Consider the following 18,407-nt stretch of genomic DNA (forward strand, 5'->3'; position numbering starts at 1 on the left):
CATTTGTTATTAACAGAAAATTATATATATAATATCATTTTATTGTCTGTTTAATTTCCCCCTCTCTTTATACTTTATTTAGCTCTTCTGCTGCCATTTCATTCTCTTCCCTCTCCCCACAGCTCAGAAACCCTCCTGAAGACTAGTCACTACCCTTGCTTTGCCTGACATTACCCACCTGTCCTAAGCAGTTGGTCAATTTGGTTTTGTAGTTGAACAACTACATGTGGCATTGCTTAATGCTCCCAGTTTATTTTTACAAAGAATAGACAATTCACCTGAATACTCCTTCCAGGGATGTAGCTGAACATGACATTTGTACCTACATTTGCCAAGTTGTTGCCCATCGCCCAACCTCAACTGCATGATGTTCCAAATTTGGCCTGTCATTACGTATAGTGCATACAGATATAAAGTTAAGAAAAAGGTCAGAGAAAAGAAAAAAAAAGTGCAATCATGCTATAAGAAAAGTTAACATTGTATGCTGTAGTTTACATGGCCTACTTAACCCTCTCAGAGACATTATGGTGTAAAGATCAAATTTGGCCCTCATATTCAATTGCATGACTCCCACTGATGTCAAGTCAGTCACTGATATGCAGCACACAGAAATCAAAAAGTTGTTTTTAAATGTCAAAATCGTGGCACAGATGCAGTTTTCCTGGCACTATTCCTCAGCCTGACAGCATGTCTGTTCTATTTCATAGGGATCACCTAAAATGTGAGAGCAGTAAACAACTTTCCCCTTTGGACAAAATCCTCCTCTCAGATCCAAAGGTAGTCTCTAATCTGATTTACTGTTCTTCCAACATGTAATGAAATCAGATACCAGGATGCTCATATTCTATGGTGATGAGTTCAGAATAAATATCTAGATAAAAATGGATTAGACAGACACTCTAGAATCAAGTGGAGATCTGTCATGCACCTCCAAGAGTGGAACTGTATTCTTAGTTTCCTAATACAAAATAAATCTGACAAAGGTAGTTGAAGCACCAGAGGGGGTGAGGTCAGGTAGAAGAGAAAGTAATTCTGGAAACCTGCAATCACCAGAACACCTTACAAAGAAAAAGCAAGCTGCTTTTAAACTTCAGAGAAGTGCCATGGAGAGTAGTTTTGTGTTCTGCTTTATTCGGTTTCTTAAACCATGCCCATTACCATGGTGTCTGAATGCCTTATGATATCTATAGTCAATCATTTGGCAGAGCTGGGCTCCTCAGCTGAAGTGCCAAACAAATGAGGCAGGAAGTCAAAAGACACAGAAAATGGTAGAGATTGCAAGAGGACAAAAGATTCTGGCAAGGGGGAGGGACCACATTTACAGGAGGCAGAAGTAGTAAGATTATAGAAGCAAGAGGTTTAGAGAGGCCAAGGGAAGAAGAAGGATGGTGTAAGTAATAGACTAGACCAGTGGTTCTCAAACATGGATACATGGACCCCTGGAGATATGCAGAAGTCTTCCAGGGGGTACATCAACTCATCTAGATATTTGCCTAGTTTTATAACAGGCTACATAAAAAACATTAGTGCAGTCAGTGCAAACTAAAATTTCATACAGACAATGACGTATTTATACTGCTCTATGCACTAAAATGCAAGTACAATATTTATATTCCAATTGATTTATTTTATAATTACACTGCTCTCCAGCCAAAATGCTTCTGAAATAAATGTAGTCAAACTTTACTAATTCTGGGTCACTGAGAACGAAAATGATGCTTAAAATTGTTGATTGGCTCTAGTTTTCAAGATATGCTATTGGGTCAGTATATACGACCCTTGACTTGGGAATGGTGGAGGATAAGTGAGTTATAAAGGGAAGGGATCTCAATTTAAACCAAAAATGACTAAAATACATCTTTGACTGGATCTATGAATAAATCTATGACTGGGTTTGGATAGTACTTGCTTTTTAGGCAAAACAATGAATGATGCAATCTGAAGCTGGTGTTGCGTCATACCTGATATGAATTGCATCATGTTATTCCTAGAAGTCATGGATGATGCAATCATAACAAAGCTTACATCACTCTGCTGAACAAATTGCCCTATATCAGCTCTAGAAATCATACAGTGTCGTGCTCTCTTATTTGTCAGTGTTTGATTTTGCAAAGGGACACATTTCTGTTTAGCCAAAGTGAGCAGAGATGCCTCGTACTTGTGCGAACAGTGCAGATAACTTCTGCTATGTTTGTGGTGAAGTGACATTTGCATCACAAAAGCGCAGTATAACCACTATGGTTAAGAAAGCCTATCACCTTTCTTTTGGCTGCAAAATTGGAGATCAGGACAAGAGGTGGGCCCCACACATATGCTGCAACACTTGTGCAACGAATCTTCGCCAGTGGTTGAACAGGAAAAGGAAATCTATGTCTTTTGCAGTGCCAATGATTTGGAGAGAGCCAACAGATCATACTAGCAATTGTTACTTCTGCATGGTGCCTCCAGTTGGGAAAGGTGTGTCAAAGAAGAAAAAGTAGACTGTGCATTATCCAAACATTCCATCAGCTATACGCCCAGTACCCCACGGAGAAGGGCTGCTGGTTCCTGATGCACCAGAATCATTCTCACTTGAGTCAGACGAGGAAGAGGAAGAGGATGAAACTTCTGGTCCTGAACCATCAATGTCACAGGACCCACATTTTCTCCCAACCTCCTCCTCTGAACCATACCTCATAACACAAGGTGAACTGAATGACCTTGTCAGGGATTTGGAACTACCCAAGAGTAAGGCAGAGCTGTTGGGCTCCAGACTACAGCAGTGGAATCTCCTGGCAGGTGATGTTAGGGTTTCCATGTTCCGTGACCGTCAAAAGGATCTTGTCCCATTCTTCTTCATGGAAGGTGATCTTGTAGCCTGCAACAACATCGATGGTGCGATGGCAGCCCTCAACATCGTTCACGATCCAGATGAGTGGAGACTGTTCATTGATTCATCGAAGACGAGTCTTAAAGCTGTTTTACTGCATAATGGCAATGTTTTGCCATCAATTCCAGTTGGTCATACAGTCCATATGAAGGAAACCTATGAGAACATGAAACAACTTTTGAGGTGCATAAACTATGACCAACATCAGTGGCAGCTTTGTGGCAATTTGAAGGTTGTTGCTCTCTTGCTTGGTCTGCAGACTGGATACACAAAGTACTGCTGTTTTCTCTGCAAATGGGATAGTCGTGCAAGAGATTCCCGCTACATCAAGAAAGATTGGCCACTCCGACAGTCATTGGAGCCTGGGAGGAAAAGTGTTCAGCATCCACCACTTGTTGAATCAAGGAAGATTTTGTTACCACTCTTACACATCAAGCTGGGTCTGATGAAGAACTTTGTTAAGGCCATTGACAAAAACACAATCAGTTTTCAAGTACCTCCATGGAAAATTTCCAAGGTTAAGTGAAGCTAAGATAAAGGAAGGTGTCTTTGTTGGTCCTCAGATTCGTGAACTTCTTCCAGATGATGCATTTGACCATGCACTGCATGGCAAGGAAAAGACGGCATGGAAAGCCTTCCAGTTAGTGGCAATAAATTTTCTCGGAAACAACAAGGCAGACAACTACAGGTTGTTGGTGGAAAACCTCCTCAAGACATACAAAAGTCTTGGTTGCAACATGTCACTAAAGATACATTTTTTGCACTCTCATCTAGAGTTTTTTCCACCGAACTGCGGAGCAGTGAGCAACGAGCACGGCGAGCGATTTCACCAGGACATTGCAACAATGGAGAAATGCTATCAAGGCAAATGGAGCCCATCAATGCTTGCAGACTATTGCTGGACAGTGACAAGAGATGCTCCATTTAATGAATACAAGAGACAAGCCAAGAAGCGCCGAGTAGACACTGAATAGGACTAAACTATGTACATAATAGTTTTTTGCCTTTTGTTTCATAATAAATTTTATTTATATAATCCTTTTGCTGATTTTTAAAGTGTTACATAAACAGGACAGGTGAAATATTATCATGTAAAGCAACCATAAACACATGAAAAGACCTAGGTTTACAATTTATGATTAAAACTCTACTATCTACACAATATACATAGACATAAAATGTAAAAACTTACATATCTTAGAAACAGTAGCCAATCAGTTGTTTTAATTGTCATATTTGAATTCAGCACATCCAAATACATAATAAATAGCACATTTTATCTCTGAAGCAGACGACTTCTCAAAAATTGTAGACCAGTGTAATATAGTAAATATGAGAAAGTAAGCAAATTTCCAGTAGTAGTGTACTGTGACACTTTTGTATTTTTATGTCTGGTTTTGTAAGCAAGTAGTTTTTAAGTGAAGTGTAATTTGGGGGTACACAAGACAAATCAGACTCCTGAAAGAGGTACAGTAGTCTAGAAAGGTTGAGAGACACTGGACTAGACAGGCTAAAATAGAACAGCAATTAACATAATGGTACTCATATTGGAATTTAGTGCTGCTAATTTTGAATACTCATATTTACTGAAGTATGGTAACCTAGGTTGAGATTTTCAAAGCCAACTACGGGATTAGTATACATCTTCCATTAATTTTAATTCATTTTAATCGTTCCTTGATTTTATCAGTGTTCAGTGCCAATAATATGATTTCTTCAGTTTCCTGAACAATTACATTATAGATCTTTTCCTTGCATTTTCTAGGCCTTCTTAATTGTGGTAATCAATCGCTCAGTGCAGTTTCTTGGGCTACCTAGATATTTATTTCCTTTTTTATCGATATTATAATGTTGCAAGCTCATATTACCCTGTGTGATAAATTTTTCACTCAATATTTAAACAATTCAATAAAAGCAGTATCTATGTGTAAGAAATTATGTCAAAGATGCAAAAAGGTGATTCTCATTCATATTACAGAATCTCAGTTAAAATGAATGGAATTGCATGTCTAAATCTCTTAGATTGTTTTGAAAATCCTAACCCTGGCTTTTATGGAGGATAGGTCCATCAATGGCTATTAGCCAGGATGAACAGTGATGGTGTCCCTAGCCTCTGTTTGACAGAAGCTGGGAATGGGCAAATGGGGATGGATCACTTGGTGATTACCTGTTCTGTTCATTCCCTCTGGGGCACCTGCCATTGGCCACTGTTGGAAGACAGTATACTGAACTAGATGTACATTTAGTGTGACCCAGTATGGCCTATATTATGTAATAAAAATGAAGGTTGTAGCCCATTATATTCCTGTCTAATAATAATGCAATGTAAAAGCAATAACCTGTACAGCAGAATCAAGTGAAGCCAAGAATAATTGTTTCATGCTCCATAAACATCATGACTTTGAACTGTTGTTTATGAGTGACAGATGTGTTTATTCCATGATTCACCCAGTGGTACTGTGGCTAAATATATGCTAATATACAATCAATCAGACCAATTTAAATAAAAGAAATTTCTAAATGCACAACTTCAATTTAACATAAAGACAAACTGATTTTCTAAACCCTATTACTTTTCATTTTTCAGCAGACTTTTTTCTTGAAAGGCATAGGAGGTGGGCAGAAATAAGATCAACCTTTGGACAGAAAAGGATTAATGAAAGTGCTCATTTTTCAGTCCATAAATTAAGAAAAATCATTAAAATTCTTGAGGTGAAGGATGGTCTTAGGGTTAAAGTGCAGAATTAGGAATTTGTTTATCTGTACATTTTTAGTATGCTCATCACTGTAGTAGCTAAATATTTTGGGCAAAATCCTGAGCCCACTGAAGTCCACGGGAATTTTGCCGTTGACTTCAATGGGGCCAGGATTTCAACCCTCAGGCCCTGATTTTATCTTCAGCTTGGCATAAATCAGGAGTAATGCTATTAAAGTCAAAAGAAGTATAGCAGTGTAACACCAGAGTAAAAAGACAAAATCAGGCCCCTGGGCAGGAAACCTTAGGCTCTTGTCTCAGTCCTGATTCTAATTGGCCGAGTAAATCACTTCATTTCTTTGTGCTTTAAGTTTTCCTATATGTAAATGCCTATCTCGCAGGGATGCTTTGAGAAATATTTCATTAATGTTTGGTAAATTGCTTCAAGACCTTCAGGTAAATAGAATACTAAAATAGTCATTTCATCCAGTGGGTGAAATCCTTTCCCTAGTAAACCCAGGGTATGTCTACACTACGAGAGTAGTTTGATTTTACTTAAAGCGAATTTGTGGAACCGATATTACAAAGTCAAACATGTGTATCCACACTAAGAACAGTAATTCGACTTTATGAGTCCACACTAATGGGGCAAGCATTGACATTGGAAGCAGTGCACTGTGGGTAGCTATCCCACAGTTCCCGCAGTCCCTGCTGCCCATTGGAATTCTGGGTCGAGCCCCCAATGCCTGCTGGGGCAAAAAAAATGTGTCGAGGGTGGTTTTGGGTAACTGTCGTCATTCAACCCTCACTCCCGCCCTTCCTCCGTGAAAGCGCCGGCGGGCAATCAGTTCGCGCACTTTTCTGGTGATTGACAACGCAGACGCCACAGTACCGTGAGCATGGAGCCCGCTGCGATCATCGCTGCAGTTATGGCCATTGTCAACACCTCGCTCCTTATCATCCACCTTTTTCAGAGGCAGATGCTGAGAAATCGGGCAAGGAGGCTACGGCAGCACGGTGAGGACATTAAGTCTGAGAGGGGCACAGACCTCTCACAAAGCATGGGACCCCACGCCGTGGACATCATGGTGGCAATGGGTCATGTTGATGCTGTGGAACGGCGATTCTGGGCCCGGGAAACAAGCATGGACTGGTGGGACCGCATAGTGCTGCAGGTCTGGGATGAATCACAGTGGCTGCGAAACTTTCGGATGCGTAAGGGAACTTTCCTGGAACTTTGTGAGTTGCTGTCCCCTGCCCTGAAGCGCAAGGACACCCGGATGCAAGCAGCCCTGACTGTCCAGAAGCGAGTGGGCATAGCCCTCTGGAAGCTTACAACGCCAGACAGCTACCAGTCAGTCGCGAATGACTTTGGAGTGGGCAAATCTACCACGGAGGTTGCTGTGATGCAAGTAGCCAACGCAATCGTTGAGCTACTGCTCTCAAAGGTAGTGACCCTGGGAAACATGCAGGTGATCATAGATGGCTTCGCTGCCATGGGATTCCCAAACTGCGGTGGGGCTATAGATGGAACTCACATCCCTATCCTGGGACCGGACCACCAGGCCAGCCAGTACATTAACCGAAAGGGCTACTTTTCAATGGTGCTGCAAGCACTGGTGGACCATAGGGGACGTTTTACCAACATCAACATCGGATGGCCGGGCAAGGTTCATGACGCTCGCGTTTTCAGGAACTCTGGTCTGTTTAGACGGCTGCAGGAAAGTATTTACTTCCCGGACCACAAAATAACTGTTGGGGATGTGGAGATGGCTATAGTGATCCTCGGGGACCCAGCCTACCTGCTAATGCCCTGGCTCATGAAGCCCTATACAGGCGCCCTGGACAGTGAAAAAACTCTTCAACTACTGGCTGAGCAAGTGCAGAATGGTGGTGGAGTGTGCTTTTGGACGTCTGAAGGGGAGATGGAGAAGCTTACTGACTTGCTCTGATCTCAGCGAAACCAATATCCCCATTGTTATTGCAGCTTGCTGTGTGCTCCACAATCTCTGTGAGAGCAAGGGGGAGACGTTTATGGCGGGGTGGGAGGTTGAGGCAAATCGTCTGGCTGCTGATTACGCCCAACCAGACACCCGGGCAATTAGAAGAGCCCAGCGGGACACGCTGTGCATCCGGGAAGCTTTGAAAGCTAGGTTCCAGAGTGACCAGGGTAACCTGTGACTATTACATTTGTTTAAACAGAAGCTGAACCTGCCCCCGTTTCTTTACCCAGTTAATGTTGACTATCCTCTCCAGTTACCAACCCCCTTCCCCCCCTTCCAACACACCTTTAAAAATAAAATAAATGAAACTTTGTTCATTAACACCGTTTTCTTTATTAAGGATTTCACTGTAAAGGGTTGAAACTGGAATGCAGACTGTGGTGGGGAGCAGGTGTAGTGATGGAAAGGATGCTTCTAAACTCGAGGAATGACAGGCTCCTGCTCCTAGAGCGGTCCGCAGTGGTGGACTTGGTTGTTTCAATGGAGCCTGCCACCCCTCCTTTTCGGGACTCTGTGTGTGGGGGATATGTGACTTTGTGGCGGGGGAGGTCTGTTACAGATCCCCTGCTGCGTGGCTCTGTCATCCAGGCTAAGGACCACTGCATAAGATCTGTAACCGCCCTCCCCTGCCACAAACTCACATAGCCCCCCCACACACAACATGAAAACCACCTCCCAGACTGACCAGTGTGCCTAGTGACTGCAATGTGTGTGTGACCTTCTGCTGAACCTGCCCCCGTGTCTGTACCCTGGTAAAGTTGACTGTGCTCTCCAATTACCAACTCACTGCCCCCCCTTTCAAACATACTGTCCTCTAAAAGAACATGACGGAAACAGTAATTAACAGAAACGTATTTTTTGTTAAGAACTACACAGTTAGGGGATGAAACTGGGATGGGGGCTTGGGTGAGGTGCATTTGGAGGGAAGGAAAGGACGAATCAAATCTTTGGGAATGAGAGCCTTCTGCAATTTGAGCAGTCTGCAGGGGTGGAGTGACTGTTTTCACGGCCTCTGCCACCCCTCCTTCTTGGGACTCTGGGTGAGGGGGGGATGGGACTTTGTGGCGGGGGAGGGTGGTTAGAGATAGAATGCAGCGGAGCTCTGTCCTCCTGCCTCTGGTCCCACAGAACATCTACAAGGCGCCGGAGCATGTCCGTTTGCTCCCTCATTAGTCCAAGCAGCGTTTGAGTTGCCTGCTGGTTTTCCTGCCGCCACCTGTCCTCCCGTTCACTGTGAGATCGCTGGTATTGTGACATGTTCTCCCTCCACTGGGCCTGCTGTTCCGCCTCGGCTCGGGAGCAGCCCATAAGTTCTGAGAACATCTCGTCCTGTGTCCTTTTCTTTCGGCGCCTGATCTGCGCCAGCCTCTGGGAGGGGGATGCCGGGGTAGCTCGGGAGACACTTGCAGCTGTGGGATGGGAAAAAGGGAGTGAATTCCTCAAAAAGATACATTTCTGCAAACAATGAATATAGTCTTTCTCTGTGAACAAGACCATGCACAGTACCTATCACATATGCACTCAGTACAAGGTCGAATTTTCTGTCTTCACCTTGAGTGCCTGGGGTCTTGCTGTACAGATCACACAAGCGGGGCCGGACAACGGAATTCTGCTAGCAGGCGGCCATGGTAAGCTGTAGACTTTTGGCTGCTTAAAGCTTAATTTACAGCAGTGCCCTCCTTTCACATTCCAAGCAATGCTCCTAGCGTTGGCCAGTTCCTGCTGCTGGCGATCCGGCCGGCATGAACTCTACCCCTGTCCCACCCCCGTCACGGCTGTCCCCGGGAAAGATCCTTGCATGCTGCCGGTGAACTGCTCAGCAGGAACGGTTTGCCTCCCCGCCCCCACTACGTGGTTGTCCCTGGGAAAGAACCCTGCACACTGCCGGTGAACTGCTCAGCAGGAACGGATCACCTCCCCGCCCCCACCGCGTGGCTGTAAACCGCCGGTTACAGTTATTTAAAGGAACAGGCAATCAGTCCCCATACTAAAATTCCCCTAATTCAAAGCAGGTCACCATGAGTGATATCACTCTGATGAGGATTACAGAGGCAGAGAAAGACCGCATGCTGGGTGAATGCCAGCAAACACCAGGGCTGTATGCCGCCATGCTTTGCCAGGCAATGATACCGGAGTACCTGCTGCTAGCCTGGCGCGGAAAAGTTTCCTACCATGGAGGAGGCAATAAGGCCGCTCTTCCCAGGAATCTGATGCAAAGGCTTTCACACTACCTCCAGGAGAGCTTCGTGGAGATGTCCCAGGAGGATTTCTACTCTATCCCCAGACATGTTAACAGACTTTTCCAGTAGCTGCACTGGCAAGGACTAAAAAGTTAAGTGCCTTGGGCAAACTAATCATTAAAACCCATCGCTAACATACCATGCCTATTCTATTCAAAATAAATGTTTAAAACACTTACCTACTGATGTTTCCCCTGATTCACGGTCCGGGTTACCGCCTTGGGAGGGTTGGTAGGGGATCTCTGTGAGGGTGATGAAGAGATCCTGGCTGTCAGGGAAATCAGCGTTGAAAGCGCTGTCGACTGCCTCGTCCTCATCTCCTTCCTCATCTTCCCCGTCCACGAACAGCTCCGAGGAAGCGGCCGTCGACAATACCCCATCGTCAGAGTCCATGGACAGTGGTGGGGTAGTGGTGGCAGCCGCACCTAGAATGGAATGCAGTGCCTCGTAGAAACGGCATGTCTGGGGCTGGGATCCGGAGCATCCGTTTGACTCTTTGGTCTTCTGGTACGCTTGTCTCAGCTCCTTGATTTTCACGCGGCACTGCGTTGCATCCCGGCTGTATCCTCTCTCCATCATGGCTTTGGAGATCTTCTCGTAGATCTTCGCATTCCGTCTTTTCGATCGCAGCTCCGAAAGCACAGACTCATCGCCCCACACAGCGATCAGATCCAAGACTTCCCGATCAGTCCATGCTAGGGCCCTCTTTCTATTCAGCAATTGCATGGTCACCTCTGCTGGAGAGCTCTGCATCATTGCCAGTGCTGCTGAGCTCGCCACGATGTCCAAACAGGAAATGAGATTCAAACTGGCCAGACAGGAAAAGGAATTCAAATTTTCCCGGGGCTTTTCTTATGTGGCTGGTCAGAGCATCCGAGCTCGGACTGCTGACCACTCGGACTGCTGAGAGTGGTGCACTGTGGGATAGCTCCTGGAGCTATTAGTGTCGAATTCCGTCCACACTAACCCTAATTCGACATTGCCATGTCGAATTTAGCGCTACTCCCCTCGTCGGGGAGGAGTACAGAAATCGATTTAAAGAGACCTCTATGTCGAACTAAATAGCTTTGTTGTGTGGATGGGTGCAGGGTTAATTTGAAATAACGCTGCTAAATTCGACACAACCTCCTAGTGTAGACCAGGCCTCAGTGGCAAAACTATTACTGACTTCAGTGGGACCAGAATTTCACCCAGTAGTTTTTTTTCCTATGTCCCTGCAAATAAGTCTTTAAAGATTCTAGACCAAATTTTCAGCACTGACCACATATTTGAATGTACATTTCTGCATCTACAGAAAACATGTACACAAGAACAGAGACCATCTGAGAAAATCTAGGTGTCTGCACATACTATCATACCTTAATGGGATGAGTTAAAACCTTGTTCACACTGATGTGTGAATGCATCATTCATTTAAAATAGTTATATAAGACAGTTAAGGGACTACACCTAAAACAAGCCCTAAAGAGTCTGTCCAGAAACTAGCACCATGTGGGCATGGGTTTCCACTGGGTATTGTGACCAGGTGCATGTGAGTGGGTGTGTAAGAGAATACACAAAAACTAAGAACAGACAAGAACAGAGAGGACAAAGGCAAAAAGCAAGAAAGCCAAGCTGTAGTCTGTGAGCACAGTGTGATCCTGCAAAAAGCTAGAGAGAGCTTTTGGGTCTGTTGGTTAAGAGGCTTAGGGCTTTAAGCTAAGAAACTGCTCCTTTTGTTCTTGGTTCCTCCTGCATTTGGAGAAGCAGGACATTGTTCATTCCTGATAAATAAACAAGATTGCATCAAAGAGAATACCAGACTCATTCAGTTTCTACTGCTGCCTGGAACACGCCAGGGCTCCAACACTTGACTAGCTGCTCAGGTCAAAAAGGGCAACAAAACTTCCACATACATTATACCTGCTAAAGATACAACAGAATTAAGTAAACAATGCAAAACTGCAGATTTATCTTCCAATCTCCACTCATACGTCTATGTTTTGAAACCAGCCTGCAACAGAGATGCTGTAGTGTGAATCAAAAGCACCCTTACTCAGCTTTGACTTAACCACTAGGACACAGAAACTGCCTCTGTTGAACTGTTTAAATGTTCAGTAACAAACACATCCTAAATTGCATTTAAGGAGGAATGGGAATAGGAACCAAAAAGCAATTTGTGTGAGAGGTTGTAGTATTGATACAAAGGAAAGAACATATATATATCCAAGTAGTCCAAGGAACTGCTTTGGGTGATTACTGCAATTAAGAAAGGTCTGCACAGTGCAAAGCTAACAATGCAACAAAAAGTCCCTTAAGGTAGCAGTCCAGGAAAATGAAGATTATATTCCAACAGAAGCAATGAGTGCTGACAACACCAAGGGCTGAATATACTGAACTGGCTAGTGTCAGTAACTATAAAGTAGGTCTGATTATGACAGGCGCGAAACACCTACAGCCTCCATTGACTTCACTGGGATATACAGGTGCTTAGCACCACTCAGAACCAAGCCCTGTTTATTTGTTAATTCTGAATGGTCTCATGTAGAAGTGATTTATGTTTTGCACTTGAAGAATGTTATAATGGAGAGCATGTCATCACCATGACTACTTGAGAAAACAGAAATATTTGAAGCTGCCAAGGTGAAATACTAATTCCAGATCATATGAACACAAAGCAGCCAACTATCTGTTTTCTATATTGAATTTTCCTTAATAAATCTTAATAGTTACAATCAGAAAATACATCTTCCATATATCTTACAGATGATAACAGTATTCCCTTCCCAACTCTGAAAGAGCTACATTCTCCAACCCACCCGCCAGAAAAATAGATTTCTAGTCATTCAAATGGCCAGATTTTCAAATTGTGCCCACAGCACTGGAGCATATACCTGTGGCTTGATGTCACAGATACATATTCCTGTTTTTATTTTCTGAAGAGGCAGAAAATAAATAATCAGTGAATGATAAATAGAGGCCTACAATCGATGACACTAACTGAAAAGAAGAAATGGAGGTTGCCAAATTACAAGAAGCCATAGTTTAACCAGATGATCCATAAAAGTGTGGAAAATAAAATAAACTCATTAACAGACATTATTGGCTTGAGTTTAACTCCAAGTACAAAATCTCAAAAAAGTATGTCTATCTCTGTATATTATGGCTGAAATTCACCCCTTCACAGAAGAAGCCTGAACAAGGCCCCCTATGAACCATTTCAATCACCTTAATATATGGCTTATATGCTCCATAGGGATTTTTGTGGGATCTCAACACTGCAACAAATTTCATCTGAGAATACTAATGTATTCTATATATCGATGCACTTTATGCTCTCTTTTTTGATGTGCTCACTACAATTGGTGACATACACTATAGACGGTGGGCCAAATTCATTGCTAATGTCATGGGGCTCAACTCCATTGACATCAATGAAGTTGTACCTGTTTACACTAGCAGCAAATTTGATCCATAAGCTTTCCCATTCAAGATATCACTCAAAAACACTAGTCAAAACCTGCCACAAATGATAGGTCTGGCAGATCCAGAAGCCAGCAAACACCTATCAATGGCAGCCTGTCATCTACCAAAGATATTGATTACAAGATAATAAATACACTTAAGACACAGCAGCAAAACAATGAGACTTGTCAAAATGAGAAACCAGTCATCAATAATCAAAACATCTTGGAGGAAAGTCCAAAGAGATCAATGAAATTCCCTCATTGTATAATTTGGAGACCACCACCACAATAGGGGCTAATCTTACTTATGCAAGTTTCATAATGAAAACCGAAGTCAAGTAAAACTTACCTTCTGTCTGGTTTTGATAAGAACTTGAAATTTGACCCAGATTGGTTGAAAGGATCACACACCTTCAAGTGAATGTCTGCATTTTATGTTTTGGGGTGGGAGAAATACTGTTTGTAAGGAACAATCATGTGCATATCAACATTTCTTTGTGAAACAGTCATAAAGTGAAACACATAGGACAAATTCAGTCCTAGTGTAACTTCATTCATTTGAGTCAATTGCTTATGTAGAATGGAACTCTGCATTTTTATTTGCTCACACGGGCCTTATTTCAATAATTAGAATCCACTAAGCTAAAATATTGTTCTTTCCTCCTGGATAAACTGTTAGCAACCTTGTTGGTAAGCAAGAGAAGATTTATTCATAAAGAGACAATGGACCACATCATTGGGGGCATTACTGATCCTTTCACTGTACCACTATGTAATTTGGCAGCAAAAGTTGGCTGCACGGATCAGTGCAAGGGTGCTCCTGCAGACATATACAGCCAACATAGAGGCTTGGACACCACACGCCTTCCTTGCTTTTAGTGCAGTAGAGAAGGGGGCCACGGTTAAAAAACATGTTTTTTTTTTGTCAGATGACAAATGTTACACCAATCTTGGTTTAGGTGTTTGGACAGTTGTAACCATTGCAAGCTCTCATAACTCAGGACCTAGTGGCATGCACTGAGCAACACCAGCGTAGTGCAAGTTGGAGCGTTATGCCAGTGTTGTTCAATACCTCGGATTTTCACGCTGAGCATTTAGGTAGTTCCCTAATGAACTAGATCTCTAGGTTAGAGCCTGAAGCTTTTCTGGTCTTTTCAACATTGTCCTGTCTGAATATCATAAACCAGATGACAGATTCACTGTAAAAAAGTATCATAAAAAGTGAATGCTACTAATACCACCAGCATCTCACGATAAACTCTGTAGTTCTTGTTACTGGTTCTACAAAGCAAGTATGATACCTTAGAAGAGCTAAGAAGAGCTAAGTGGTTCAAAAGAAAAACAAGACTTTCTACTGGAAAGTTTAAAAATGGCCATCGGTGTCTATAGTATTTTTATTGATTCTAGAGTGCAAATATAGAATGTTAATACCAATTAACAGATAAGCAGGATTTTTCGTACCAGATGTTACATTTAATCTTAATTTGCTAAGTCAAATCAAGAAATTAAATGACTACAGTGGCAAAAAACAATTTGGTGGCTCAAAAGTTATGTGCTCATTTAGTTTAATTATTTCAATATTAAAAGGGCCATCCTGGTTAGATTTAATTTGGATCTATACCAAAGCACACTCTTAAACCCCACTCTTTATAATCAGTACTATTTCTTTTTGTGCTGGAGCTAACACTACAAAGTAATTGAAGGCTAATGTAAAAGAAGCCATATGTGTAGGCAATCACACAGAATATAGGAAACACCTGTTTTTACTTCAATTACTGCCTGCAAACTAATAGTGCATGTTTATTTTGGGGCATTAAATTTGCTTGTGTAATAGCGCATGACACATTTTCAGTTCTCCTGCAGATGAACACCGAGGATGTCTAACAGTATCTGAATAAATGAAACACAAACATACCCTCCCAGCCACACATGCAAGTGAATATGGGCCTAATGACACCACGCATTACCCACTGCATACAGTGTATACAAGCAGGAAGCAGTTGGTGAACAACCTTAATCTTTCCATTCTTAGCAACCTGTAGACTTTTGTTTATTTAAAGTCTCAAGTTAATTCAACCAAAAGGTATGGAAAATGCACTGGCAGGACTGTGTAAAACACAAAGGGAACTGACGAGCAGCAGTGACTTTATTGTGAGGAAGGAACAAAGCCAAAAGAAGGTATGGTTTGATTTCTAGACATTAGGCCATGCAGAAGGTTCACTTGCTGTTCTCATGATTAACAACAGAGCAGTTAAAAAAATGGGGAAATGTGGAAAAAAACTGTAATTTTGCAGTTCTTTCCATTTCACAGGATTTGAAATGAACCCATTTTTGGATTTAAATTTTTTTGTAATAGCTATTAATATTTTAATTGAAATGTCATATTGTATGTATCACCATCATTTACGAACATTTTAAAATGTCAATACATTCAATTATGGTTTTAAGAATTATTTTGATAAAAAACTGATTAAATACTGATTAAAAATCTAGCAGAAAACTTCATGTCGGATTCAAAATGATGATCTCAACCATTTTTAATGAAAAGTTTCATTTTTTAAAAAAGGCATTTTTTGTGCAAAATATTTTAAGAAGCCAAATAAATAAATAATACTTCTTATATACTGCTTTCCACTCATATATTTAGTAGTAAGGTCTTCTAAACCCCCACATAAAGGATAAGCAATATGTAATGGAAGAGGTAGGGAGAAAAAATAAATGGAAAACAACTACACTTTGAAAGAAAAGTGAAAGGAAATGAAAAAAAAAAAGTTACCAAAAAAAACCCCATCTTTAAGTAAACAAAAATGTTATTAACCATTTCAAGGATGTCTTCAATTTAAATAAATAAAAATATCAATGAAAAATGAAAATTTTCATTTTTTTGCAAAAGTTTTCAATTTGGATAAAGGGCATTTTTCAATGAAAAAAATTGTTTAAAAATATTTCCACCAGGTCTAATACAAATCTGTTAGATCTGTACAGATACAGGGGAACATGAATGAGTTATCTTATGCAGATTGTTTTTACTACAGAACTGCAATCATCACATGGTAGTTCTGCTGTACTCCAATTATTACATGGTAGCACCCAGTCACCTATAACAACCACCTTTATTTGTCATCACGCTAAGGGTGGCTGGACATGTTAGTTTTCTCAATCAGTGGATGGAGTGAAGCTTGAATGTATTTCACTTCTATTTCCTATGATGTTGCTGTGTTTTCCATCTAGCTAAGCTCCTATATCATGCCTATGACCATTATATCTGACCACCATTTTGGTAGCTCCATTTCAATAAGTCTGAGGACTTGTTCATATGTAGGGTTGCACCAGTTTAACTATATGTGGATGAATTAAAGGTGTGAATTTTAACCAAATTTATTTGAACTAGAGCAAACTCCTGTGTGGACATTCTAATTTTGGTTTAAACTGAGCTTATTTTGGTTTGTTGATTAGAAACAGGTTTATACTAAACCAAAATAAGCCACAGAAAACTGAAATAAGGGTATGTCTACACTACCCACTGGATCGGCGGGCAGAGATCAATCCAGCGGGGGCCGATTTATCACGTCTAGTCTAGTCTAAACTAGACGCAATAAATCGATCCCCGTGTGCTATCCCATCTACTCCTGTACTCCACCGCTGCAAGAGGCACAGGCGGAGTCAACGGGGGAGCGGCAGCAGTCAATTCACCGCGGTGAAGACACCACAGTAAGTCAATCTAAGAATGTCCACTTCAGCTACGTTATTGACGTAAATGAAGTTGCGTAATGTAGATCGATCCACCCCACCCGCCCCAGTGTAGACCAGGCCTTAGAGTGTCCACACAGGAGTTTGCACTGGTATAGCTAAACTTGTGCAAGTCTGACTATAGGCAAGGCCTGCATGTGAACTTCACTCCTCCACGGGATGGTATTTCCATCTCCATGTATTATCCAAATTGTACTGTTAAGTAATACTTAGCAACATATAGCCTTCAATGAGTATATGTGTACTTTAATCTAAAAAGTCAAATGCTGATTTATATCAAATGATTAAAACCCATCTTGAAAATTACAGTAGTTTGAACTACTGAAGCATAACTGACTATTGGAGCACAGATTTTAAACACTTCTTGAGATAAGGTTTCAGCATTGGTAACCAATTATAGTTCTAAAAAAGCTATTCATGACAACTAGATTTGCTGATTAGATATATGCCAGATTATGCACAATAGATTACACTTCAGTGAGCACTACTGGTGATGCATGTAAATAGGAAATACTTTTACTGTGGCTTTTTTGTTGTGTGATAATCAAGGTAATATTTTTGAAAACTAGGCTTTTTTTGTTCTCAATATACAGTACTAACACTACAGAACTTTTCTACAGCAGTCCATGTAGGCTGGCATCCAGCCCCCAGACTAGCCTATAACTGATACTTCAGGGGAAAAAGAAAAAACCCATAATGCACCCGGTCAATTGTGCAATACTGTAAAATGAGGACAGGGAGAAATTTCTTCCTGATTCCTGTGGTGAGCAGTTTGTATCTTCACTATTTAATTATTACTTAATATTTGTAGTGAAGCAGTGTCCAGAGGCCCCAGTCAGGGACCAGGGCCCCACTGCACGAGGCAGTGTTGTTGTGCAGAGACCTATACGCTAAATTGTCCAATGTGACAAAAGTCCAACTCAACCTGTTACATAAAATAATTTATAAAAGTCAGCAACAGTTAAAGATAAAAAGACTGAATTAGTCCAAACAAGAATGCCTGCTGATACCATCCAAAGACTGTTATAAGATCATGACTTGTAAACAAAGGAGAATGGAGTCAGAAATTAATGGACCAAAATTGGTATGTTCAAAGTTAGGCCTATCTGACCAAAATAATGAGGGAATGGGCTATTTCACCTCTTACCCACTTTTGAAGTCTTTAAAAAAGAGACTTTGGTGAGCAGATCAAATGGTGGAGGGTGGGTGGACTGAAAGGAGAAAGCTTTACAATCCACAATGTGGATGTCAGCATTTATCTCCATGACCATCTTTGGTACTAAATCCCACACGGTGATTGCAGGATGTGTGAAAAAGTATATCCTTTTATTACTTTAAAATGTACCTGCTTTAAATGTCACTGCCTGACTCATTCTGATACTGCATTATGAGGTAGCATAAAAG

This window comes from Trachemys scripta, chromosome 6, assembly GCF_013100865.1.
Source record: "Trachemys scripta elegans isolate TJP31775 chromosome 6, CAS_Tse_1.0, whole genome shotgun sequence".
In the NCBI taxonomy this organism is placed as follows: Eukaryota; Metazoa; Chordata; order Testudines; family Emydidae; genus Trachemys; species Trachemys scripta.